General features: G+C 38.1%; 2 pseudogenes; both read right to left on the bottom strand.

Moving 5' to 3' along the window:
• Positions 1 to 1,501: 1,501 nt before the first annotated feature.
• On the bottom strand, positions 1,502 to 2,188 carry LOC127675524 (ubiquitin-conjugating enzyme E2 E3-like; annotated as a pseudogene).
• A 457-nt stretch (positions 2,189 to 2,645) lies between these two features.
• On the bottom strand, positions 2,646 to 11,246 carry LOC127675523 (vesicle transport protein GOT1B-like; annotated as a pseudogene).
• Positions 11,247 to 12,136: the final 890 nt, after the last annotated feature.

Raw genomic sequence — 12,136 nt, 5'->3', positions numbered from 1 at the left:
GCACTGTTACAGCAGTGGTGACTCACCTAACTCCATTTACCAGGAAGCACAGGAGACTATGTGCTCGATCTAAAGTTGCTTGCTTCAGTACATATCAAGTGGATCAGGATAGTTAAGAACACGGTTAAGCGGCTGACTGAAGATCTTCTCCTCTCCTGTTTCCCCAGATCCAAACTGCAGTCTCATCCCCAGCTCTTCTGAAGAATAATTATGGCAGCCTTAACTGCCCACCCTGCCCCTTGATTCCCTTTTCTGTGGTGTCCACAGATCTTCCCATTCCAACCTCCTTTGTCCTTGCTTGGTCCCAGCCTCCAAAACCCACAGCCACCCCCTGATCACCCAAGGAGGACTCCTGCCTGAGAAAGCAATTGACTGAAGTCTGAAGGCCAATTCATACTTCTCCTTCTGTAACTCCACATCCAAACCTTCTCCCAGGTTTATCTTCAGCTGTGTAGCAGGAAACCTGCTGCAGTCTCTTTCCTCTCTGACCTCATCTTCAATGGATTCAAAATCTTTTCTCCCAAACTTCCTTTGCCCAACTCATTTCATTATCCATATAACAGCCAACCTCAGCAGGCTTTCACTGGGAACAAAGCAGCTGAGCTGGCCAGGGAAATAGATTCACAGAATTTATCCTCTCAGGGAACACACAGCCATACACTTTCCTAAGTTCAGGGAGGAAGAAGCAGTGTGGAGAAATTTTTGGACCACTTCAAGAAATTTGGCAGTAAATCAAGTTTTGTTGATTATTCACTATCTGATGGTGTTTATGTGTTGAAATCTAGCATGTCTGTGATAGTGGTCTATCAACCAGCTTTTTTTTTATTGCCTGTGAATATTACAGGACCTTGGTATTTTGAAAAAAGCTTGCAGGTACTGAAAGAAGTGAGTCAGGCTTTAAGCAGAAGCAAGAGGGTAGTGGGCTTGATTATAGCTGGTATAGCAGCTTTAATTACATTGATAGCTAGCACCACTGCCTCTGCAATTGCTTTGACACAAGAAGTTAAGTCAGCTACTTAAGACTTGAGAAACAGATTTTTTTTTGCCTTCAGAAGTATGTTTGTTGAGTTTGAGATGATACATCAGTGTTATCTGGGCTACAAAGGGTAGAAGGAAATCCTCTCATTACAAACTGAGAATGGTAAAATATTTTCACATCAGCATGTACCACATACTCCGAAGTAAATCTGGGCGCAATATAAATGACATAATTCCTAGTCATCTACAGCTACTTTTATAACTTCATACAGATGAACTAGGCTAAAATGCACTATAATATTTGGTAGACTTCAGGACCGGTATCCTTAGTACATCACAAAATACATTTTGATATCCCAAAGAAGCAAGTCTTGCAAGTAGGCATTTTAAACATAACTAATCTACAGCTACAAAGTTCTACTCTTGGTATCTTTTATCTTTTGGAGTACTCTCCCAGTCTCCAGAGGTTAAAGGCAAGAGTAGGATCAGGATAACATATACATAGAAGTCCATATTGTAAAGGCTATAAAGATCTGCAGCACAGTGGGAAGAGGCCTTCTGCTACTTCGCACTGCATACAAATTATGTGAATTATGTTGCATATCTCTGTCCACTGTCTGGCTATCCTGCCATGTTCTGCTCTGTTGTTCAAATACTGAGTGGCTGTGCTTCCAACCAGAGCATCCACGGGGTTGCAAACTGTCAAAAGGGAGCAAATAGGGAACACATCCTTTGAAATATTCAAAACAGGGCTCCAGCTGTCTTTCAGAGAATTCAGGCAGATGACTCCATGACTGTTGATGGTGTGGTGATAGATTCTGGTATGGAAGGTAACCTTTGGTGGCTTAAATGGATAATCTGAAGAAAATGTGATGTCCAGAAAAAAAGACACCACCTTCATATGCAGAAGGTGGTGAAGTAAGTATAGTTGACCTTCATTCATAAATATTATCTCCTTGAGGCCCAGCACCGTAGTCAGGAGGAGGATCCAGGGAGATCTCAGCTAGCTCCTGAATTGTTTTAGCATTAATGGGTAACTTAGAAGGCATTTTGCTACAGAGTTTGGTGTTTTTCTTCTGCTGGGTGGCAGAAGGTTTTCTTTCTTCCTGTTCCCCAGGCACTGGACAGCAGGGTCTCCCCGGTCTGCATCTGAACTGCCACAGCTGGTGCTGGGGCTCTCATGGTCTGACCTTTGCCTGTCACTGGACATCTTGGTGAAGTTATGTCTGGGATAAATGTCTTGGCTGCTCGTGCACGCAGCCCTCTCATGCTCCACTATGCTGTGCGGGAGGGAGAGTGCCGAGGAACCTTCCTTGAGAAAATGGAGGCAGCCTGGGTGGGTATCTGAGCAGGGACTCTGGGCGAGAAGGCAGAAAAAAAGCAGCCTTGGAGGCTCAGACCCAGGACTGTGGAACATCCAAAGTCACAGATGGTTGTGTAGTGCTGCACTGCTGCAGCAGGAAGGTGGCACCGACCTGCGCTCGTGGAGCCACTGTGGAGTGGGCGCTCCGGGACCCGGGAGACTCCAGGGCGCTCCAAGAAGCACAGGCTTCAGTGTAAGATATTCTCCATAAATTCCTAAAAGTCCCTGATTCTAGATGAGGGCCCGACGATAGTGTCTATTTTAATTGCTTAAGTAGGACTTCCCCTATTTTAGGAACATTTTTTTAAGATCCAAAAGCACCATAAAACGGCTTTATAAATAATACATTTTTAAAGTTCTTCAGCTCCCTTGTTATTATCCCATTGTTGCTTTCTCAAACTTTGTCTACGAATGATCTGATTCCAGGGAGATTTAGGAAGCATCTGAAGACAGGCACTCTTCTGAAAAAGCCAACCACCACTGGAAAAATGGCCCTGAGCAAGAGAAAGAATCCCTCTCTAAATTTCAGAGATCATGCCTATGAAAGGCCAACGAGTAATAAACACAAACACACTGCCCAGGAAAATCTAGTGACTTTCATGTTGTGCTTCCAGAAGAAGAATCTGAATGTTCTTTTGTGAATCTCACAAAAATCAAACCGGCCACAAACAGAACATTTCCAATATCCAATTTCCAACTGCTTTGTCAAAAAAAGAGAATCATTCCAACGAACAGAAAGAAAAAAACCATGCTCCAAATCCTGTTAAGCCCATGCGTATTTTCTGCATATCCGTGAGTCTGAGACGGAGGTTATGGTGGCTGCGCAGGCTAGGATCCTGGTGCCTAGCTGCCCACGCAGCCTGGTCCCGAGAAGAGCCTCGGCGATGCTGCCCAGGCCCAAGACACCAAGTATCTTTAGGAACATCTTATAAAATACTTTATTTTTTAATATCATGTGTGTGAGTGTGTAACTGAGTATGTGTCGGATGTGCCATGGGCATGCAGTGCCCAAGGAGGCCAGGATAAACTCACACAGAAGGAAGCAAAGCAAGTAATAAACTGAATGGAAATAAGGCCTGCTCTTTCTATAGAGTGCATATACCTGGCCTTACTTAAGGGTCCTTTCACTTACACAGCCCTGTAATGATTCTTTTTGCTTAAGTTTAGATAGCTCACACAAGAGAGATCTGCCTGCCTCTGCCTAGTTGCCAAGTTTTGGAACTAGTGGTATGTCTACCACATGCATCCTCTTTTGTTTTTTTAAAGACGTGTGTGTGTGTGTGTGTGTGTGTGTGTGTGTGTGTGTGTAAATTTAATATTTAAACTATCTTGTGCCAAGGGACTTCCTTTTCTGGTCCATTCTATTTTCTCATCTGTATGCTTCATATGCCTTTATTGGCATCTCCATCTTCTGGGTTAGAAAAAGTTTCTTTTTTTCTTCTTTCTTTTCAAAAGCATGTTCTTTCATTGAAAAAGGAAGTAAAACCATTTTATGATACAATTGAAGATTTATATGGAAAATATTTCTGATATAATAGAAGAGATATATAGAAAAACACGTTAAAATTGACAATTTTCATGGAAAATTGAAGAGTAAAGGGGTAGACATAAAAACATTGCTAAGTTAATTGAAAAAGGAAGTAGAAATATTTTATGATAGAATGTAAGATTGCATGGAAAATATTTCTCATAAAATTTGTCAAATAAGTAGAAAACATGTTAAAATCAAGGATTGTCATGGAAAATTATACAGATAAAATGAGAGGCATAAAATAATTCTAAGTTGGTTGAAACAGGAACCATAAACATGTTCAGGTAAAATTGAAGATTTGCATGGAAAATATGTTGACAAAATTCAAGAAATATATAGAAAAACACATTAAAATTGACTACTTCTTCCTAAATTATACAGATAAAATGGTAGACAAATAATACATTTCTAAATTAATTGAAGGTGGAATTAAAAACATTTTGTGTCTTCTTCCATTTCCTTCTTCAGAGTCTTGAAGTTCTTGTCATACAGATCTTTCACATGTTTGGTAAGAGTCACCCCAAGATACTTTATACTGTTTGTGGCTATTGTGAAGGGGGTCATTTCCCTAATTTCTTTCTCAGCCTGCTTATCCTTTGAGTATAGGAAGGCCACTGATTTGCTTGAGTTGACTTTATAACCTGCCACTTTGCTGAAGTTGTTTATCAGCTGTAGGAGCTCTCTAGTGGAGTTCTTTGGGTCACTTAGGTAGACGATCATGTCGTCTGCAAATAATGATAGTTTGACTTCTTCCTTTCCAATTTGTATCCCTTTGACCTCCTTATGTTGTCGAATTGCCCGAGCTAGTACCTCAAGTACAATATTGAAAAGATAAGGAGAAAGGGGGCAGCCTTGTCTGGTCCCTGATTTCAGTGGGATTGCTTCAAGTTTCTCTCCATTTACTTTGATGCTGGCTACCGGTTTGCTGTATATTGCTTTTACTATGTTTAGGTATGGGCCTTGAATTCCTGTTCTCTCCAAGACTTTAAGCATGAAGGGATGCTGAATTTTGTCAAATGCTTTTTCAGCATCCAATGAAATGACCATGTGGTTTTGTTCTTTGAGTTTGTTTATGTAGTGGATTGTATTGATGGATTTCCGTATATTGAACCAACCCTGCATTCCCGGGATAAAGCCTACTTGATCATGGTGGATGATCGTTTTGATGTGTTCTTGGATTCGGTTGGCAAGAATTTTATTGAGTATTTTTGCATCGATGTTCATAAGGGAAATTGGTCTGAAGCTCTCTTTCTTTGTTGGATCTTTGTGTGGCTTTGGTATCAGCGTAATTGTGGCTTCGTAGAAGGAATTGGGTAGTGTTCCTTCTGTTTCTATTTTGTGGAATAGTTTGAAGAGTATTGGTGTTAACTCTTCTTTGAAGGTCTGGTAGAATTCTGCACTGAAGCCATCTGGTCCTGTGCTTTTTTTGGTTGGAAGACTTTCTATGACTCCTTCTATTTCTTTAGGCATTATGGGACTGTTTAGATGGTCTAGTTGGTCCTGATTTAATTTTGGTATTTGGTATCTGTCAAGGAAATTGTCCATTTCCTCCAGATTCTCCAGTTGTGTTGAGTATAGGCTCTTGTAGTAGGATCTGATGATTTTTTGGATTTCCTCAGTTTCCGTTGTTATATCTCCCTTTTCAGTTCTAAGTTTGTTAATTTGGATACTTTCTCTGTGCCCTTTGGTCATTCTGGCTAAGGGTTTATCTATCTTGTTGATTTTCTCAAAGAACCAGCTCCTGGTATTGTTGATTTTTTGTATGGTTCTCTTTGTTTCTACTTGATTGATTTCGGCCCTGAGTTTGATGATTTCCTGCCTTCTACTCCTCTTGTGCGAAATAGCTTCTTTTTGTTCCAGGGCTTTCAGGTGTGTCATTAAGCTGGTAATGTATGCTCTCTCCATTTTCTTTTTGGAGGCACTCATCGACCTTTATTTTTTAATGATGGTTTTTTTTTAAATTATTCAAAAAGTAATAAGTAATTCAGTTTTCTTTTTTTTCAATTTTTTTTATTCGATATAATTTATTTACATTTCAAATGATTTCCCCTTTTCTAGCCCCCCCTCCCCTAAAGTCCCGTAAGCCCCCTTCTCTTCCCCTGTCCTCCCTCCCACCCCTTCCCAGTTCCCCGTTCTGGTTTTGCCAAATACTGTTTCACTGAGTCTTTCCAGAACCAGGGACCACTCCTGCTTTCTTCTTGTATCTCATTTGATGTGTGGATTATGTTTTGGGTATTCCAGTTTTCTAGGTTAATAACCACTTATTAGTGAGTGCATACCATGATTCACCTTTTGAGTCTGGGTTACCTCACTTAGTATGATGTTCTCTAGCTCCATCCATTTGCCTAAGAATTTCATGAATTCATTGTTTCTAATGGCTGAATAGTACTCCATTGTGTAGATATACCACATTTTTTGCATCCACTCTTCTGTTGAGGGATACCTGGGTTCTTTCCAGCATCTGGCAATTATAAATAGGGCTGCTATGAACATAGTAGAGCATGTATCCTTATTACAAGGTGAGGAATCCTCTGGGTATATGCCCAGGAGTGGTATAGCAGGATCTTCTGGAAGTGAGGTGCCCAGTTTTCCGAGGAACCGCCAGACTGCTTTCCAGAGTGGTTGTACCCATTTGCAACCCCACCAGCAGTGGAGGAGTGTTCCTCTTTCTCCGCACCCTCTCCAACACCTGCTGTCTCCTGAATTTTTAATCTTAGCCATTCTGACTGGTGTAAGATGAAATCTTAGGGTTGTTTTGATTTGCATTTCCCTAATGACTAATGAAGTTGAGCATTTTTTAAGATGCTTCTCCGCCATCCGAAGTTCTTCAGGTGAGAATTCTTTGTTTAACTCTGTACCCCATTTTTTAATAGGGTTGTTCGGTTTTCTGGAGTCTAACTTCTTGAGTTCTTAATGATGGTTCTTAAACACTTTATCCTCCCTTTAACGCACCACCCACCAGAGGTTGTGGAAAAGAAAGGATACAGGGGAAGTGGATAAGTTTAAAAATGGCTCTTTGGAGCAAATTCCTGTCTTTGTTGTCTGAAAATTGGCAGTTCGGTTCACAGGTCAGCAACAGCAGCTCAATCCACTTGAAAACACTTCACAGGTACACCGGCAGTCCGGTTCAATAGAGTCAGATAACAAATCAGCAGCGATGGCACTACCTAGCAGAGACAGATGGGCCTCAGCCTCAGTCTCAGCACTAGTCAGCAGGAAGGACCAGCAGAAATGCCAGGAGAAGTCCTTGGACCAGCCTCTATCAGCAAAGCAAAGATCATCAAAGACTCTAGAACAAGTGTTGCAAGCTAACTCTATACATCTATAAGCAAGCCAAGCTCAGCCTCTGTCAGTGTGGAATCTTATTTATACTCACTCCAAACATCACATGTCCTCCATGGGTCTTGTCACAGCATGTGAGTTTGTCTCTGTCTCAGTTGACATCACTCTGCCAATCTGCCCAAGTCCTTGGAAGTGGCAAGAAGCCGACACACACCAAAAGAAGCTTTTTGGTGCATTTCTCTCTATGGAGTCCCTACAAATGGAGCCCAGGTACATGAAATAAGGTGGACCAATACATGTGTGCTCTAAGCAAAGAATCCTTCCTCACGTGTCTGTTCACCATCTTGCTTTAGAAGAATATGCTTTCTCCTGTCTGCTTCACGAGAAAATATGTTTCAAAAACAAAGAAAACAAGAAGATATGGAAATAGAAAGGTTGGGGTAGAGGAGAAAGGAACTGGAGGTATGAATATAATGTATTATATTATATATAATATAAGGGTGATTATAATATAAATACATTATATGAAATTCTCAGAGAATTAATTAAAATATTATATATATTAAAGAAGAAAATATTTTTAGAGAAAGGGAGCCTGGGAAATGCACGAGAGAGCAGAAGAGGAGACTCGCAGATCCAGATGGCGTCAGGTCCACAGGAGGAACAAACTCCATCCAGAGACAGTAAGACCAACTAACACCAGAGATAACCAGATGGCGAAAGGCAAGCACAAAAACCAAACCAAAAGAAACCAAGGCCACATGGCAACATCAGAATCCAGTTCTCCCACCACAGCAAGTCCCAGATACCCCAACACACCAGAAAAGCAAGAGTTGGATTTAAAATTGTATCTCATGATGCTGATAGAGGGCTTCAAGAAGGACATAAATAACTCCCTTAAAGAAATGCAGGAGAACATTGGTCAACAAGTAAAAGCCTTTAAAGAGGAAACACAAAAATCCCTTAAAGAAATACAGAAGATCATGGGTAAATAGGCAGAAGCCCTTAAAGAAGAAACACAAAAATCCCTTAAAGAACTACAGGAAAACACAAACAATCAAGTGAAGGAACTGAACAAAACCATCCAGGATCTAAAACTGGAAGTAGAAACAATAAAGAAATCATAAATTGAGTCATCTCTGGAGATAGAAAACCTTGGAAAGAATTCAGAAGTCATAGATGCAAGCCTCAACAACAGAATACAAGAAATAGAAGAAAGAATGTCAGGTCCTGAAGATACCATAGAAAACATTGTCTCAACAGTCAAAGAAAATGCAAAATGCATAAAGCTGGTAACCCAAAACATCCGTGAACTCCAGGACACAATGAGAAGGCCAAACCTAAGGATTATAGGTATAGATGATAGCGAAGATTTGCAACTTAAAGAGCCAGTAAGCATCTTCAAAAAAAATCATAGAAGAAAACTTCCCTAACCTAGAGAAAGAGATGCCAGGGAACATACAAAAAGCCTTCAGAACTCCAAACAGACTGGAACAGAACAGAAACTCCTCCTGGCACATAATAATCAAAACACCAATTTCACTAAACAAAGAAAGAATATTAAAAGCAGTAAGGGAAAAGGGGCAAGTAACTTATAAAGGCAGACTTGTCAGAATCACACCAGACTTCTCACCAGAGAGGATGGAAACTAGAAGATCCTGGGCAGACCTCATACAGACCCTAAGAGAACACAAATGCCTGCCCAGGCTACTACACCCAGCAAAACTCTCAATCATCATAGATGGAGAAACCAAGATATTCCATGATAAAAACAAATTTACGCAAAATCTGTCCACAAATCCAGCCCTTCAAAGGATAATAGATGGAAAATACCAACACAAGGAGGGAAGCTACACCCTAGAAAAAGCAAGGAAGTAATCTTCTCCCAACAAACCCAAAAGACGATACCCACAAAAACATAAAAATAACATCAAAAATAACAGGAAGCAACAATCACTATTTCTTAATATCTCTTAACAACAATGGACTCAACTCCCCAATAAAAAGACATAGACTAACAGAAATATTTCTCATGCAAATTTTCAATTTTATCAGAAAATGTTTTTAATTCCCCTTTTAAATAATTTAGCAATGTTTTTATGTTTACCATTTGATCTGCATTATTTTTCATGATAATCTTCAATTTTAATATGTCTTTCTATATATTTCCTCTATTTTATCAGAAATGTTTTCAATGTAAATCTTTGATTTTATCACAAATGTTTCTATTTCCACCTTCAATTAATTTAGAAAGAGTTTTTATATCTATCATTTTATATGTAAAACTTTTCATGAAATAGTCAATTTTAATGTGTTTGTCTACATAATTATTAAATTTTACCTGAACTATTTTCCATGTAAATATTCAATTTTATCTGAAAATTTTTATAATTTCAACTTCAATCAACTTAGAATTATCTTTATGCCTATCATTTTATCTTTACAATTTTCATGATAATCTTTCATTTTAACATGTTTTTCTATATATTTCTTCAATTTTATCAGAAAATTATATTCTCCATGTAAATCTTCAAGTTTATCAGAAAATGCTTATAATTCCACTTTTAATCAACTTAGGGATACTTTTATGCCTACCATTATTGAATCTATATAAAATTTTCCATGATAGTCTTCAAATCTAACATGTTTTTTCTACAATTTTATCAGAAATATTTTCCACATAAATCTTCAATTCTATCATAAAATGTTTCTATTTCATATTTCAATTAATTTAGCACTGTTTTTATGTGTACCACTTTACTCTTTAATTTTTCATGAAAAAAATGTCAATTTTAACGTTTTTTTCTATGTGTCTCTTCTATTTTATCTGAAGTATTTTCCATGTAAATCTTTAATTTTATCATAAGGTGTTTTTCTTCTCTTTTCAAGAAAAAAGAAAGAAAAAATTTTAATGAAAGATCCAGTAACGCCACCTCACAAATACAATAATGTCAACATATTGGGTGATATGCTCGCTGATACAGCACTTGCTTAGTAAGGCCAAGACCTTGGGACAGGCACTAAAAGCTACTAAATACTGGCATCAGAAATTATAGAGATTATAACATAATCTGCATTATAAATTTAATGCAATTCACTGAAAATTTCCTCAGAACAAGGAACCTAGAATTGTTTTAAGGCACAGGATTCATATATAAACTCAAAAATCCAATAAACAATTACATCCAAACAATTAACAAATACTAAAAGCCAGTACTATGAAAATGCTGCAAAATATGTGATATTCTAAGATGTTTAAAATAGGCAGACAACTTATAAAATGAAAGTCACGTTGTTGCAGAAAGAAACAAATTTAAGGGAGTAGAAAGATACTCTGTTCTGAGGTTACCACAGTGAAAATTAGTAAAATGTCCACTTTCATAAAATTTATTCACAGACTCAATGCAATATCAATCAGAATATTAGCAAGATGTGTGGTAGAAGCTGAGAAGCAGATTGTAAAATTTATATGAACTGTAAAAAAACGTAGAATAGCTAATGCATCTCTTGAAGCAGAAACACATGTTTGGAGGGTTAAACACAGCCTGACTGTTAACAGTTTGAATTAAAATGGCAGATTGTAAAATTTATATGAACTATATATGAATTTATATGAACTATATATAAATAAATAAATAATAATATATAATATATTATATATTATATATAATTATATATAATAATATATAATAATATATAATAATAAATAATAAATAAAGAAATAAAGAAGCAGATTTTAAAATTTATATGAACTGTAAAAAAACGTAGAATAGCTAATGCATCTCTTGAAGCAGAAACATGTTTGGAAGGTTAAACACAGCCTGACTGTTAACAGTTTGAATTAAAATGGCCCCCAGAGGCTCATACATTTGCATGCTGAGCCATCAGGAAGTAGCACTACTTGAGAAGAATTAGAAGATGTCCCTGTGCTGTATGTAGCAAGTGTGTCACTCAGGATGGGCTTCAAGATTTCAAAAGCCCAAGCCAGGCCCAGTTTCTCTCTTCCTGCTGTCTGAAGAGCCAGAACTCTCAGCTACTTTTCCAGCATTATGTCTGATTGTGTGCCACCAGGTTTCCCGCTACCCCCGCCATGATGATAATGTTAATGTAGGTTTAATAGTAAACTAAAGTTCCGAAACTATAAGCCAGTCCTGATGAAATGCTTTCCTCTTATAAGAGTTGCTGTGGTCATGGCATCTCTTTGCAGCCCAAGAACACTGACTAGGAGACTGACTCATGATATTCTGGTGCCTCAGGCATTGACTTCTTGTGATCCTGGCAAAAGCATCAAAGAAAAGTTGATAAATACCAATAATCCACAGCAGCGAATGGGGCAGAGTTAAAAGGATTAATATTTTGGAGTAGCTTGCTCCAAATAGTAAGCTTAAGGCCAGGCAGAGCTATATAGTAAGACTTCTTTAAAAGAAATAAAAAGAGACTAGTGTTGTGGTTCCCATTGGAACCAGAGTATGTAAAGAAGCTAAGGCATGTTGACTGACTGATCTTCAAAGTTTGAGGCAAACATGGACAACACAGTGAGATCTTAGCATCTAAGAACAAAGGAAGAACAGATAATTAGAGCAAAGTTGGCATCCATACATAAACTGTGACATAGGTAAACAATTTTTTAATTGAAAAATTTCCAACAGTATATTTTGATCATGGTTTCCCAGCCTCCAATTCCTCCTATATCCTCCTTATGGTACTATCTACCAAACTTTATGCCCTCTCTCTTTCTCCCTTAAAAAAATAAACAAGAAACACATATGACCCCACCCCACCCCAGAAATCAAGCAATATGCAGAAAAGCAAGAAGACAAAAAAAACCAACAAACAAAAAATCAAAAAAACCAAACTGAGACAAAAAATCTAAAGTCCTATTGAGATAGTTTTTGGTTGGACATCTACTGCTGATTGTGGGAACTGCACTGAAGTGTGGTTAATGTATCAAGTGAGACTATGTTGGAGAAAACAGATTTTTT

The sequence above is a fragment of the Apodemus sylvaticus genome, chromosome X (assembly GCF_947179515.1).
Source record: "Apodemus sylvaticus chromosome X, mApoSyl1.1, whole genome shotgun sequence".
Lineage (NCBI taxonomy): Eukaryota > Metazoa > Chordata > Mammalia > Rodentia > Muridae > Apodemus > Apodemus sylvaticus.
This window is presented reverse-complemented; position numbering and strand designations above follow the sequence as displayed.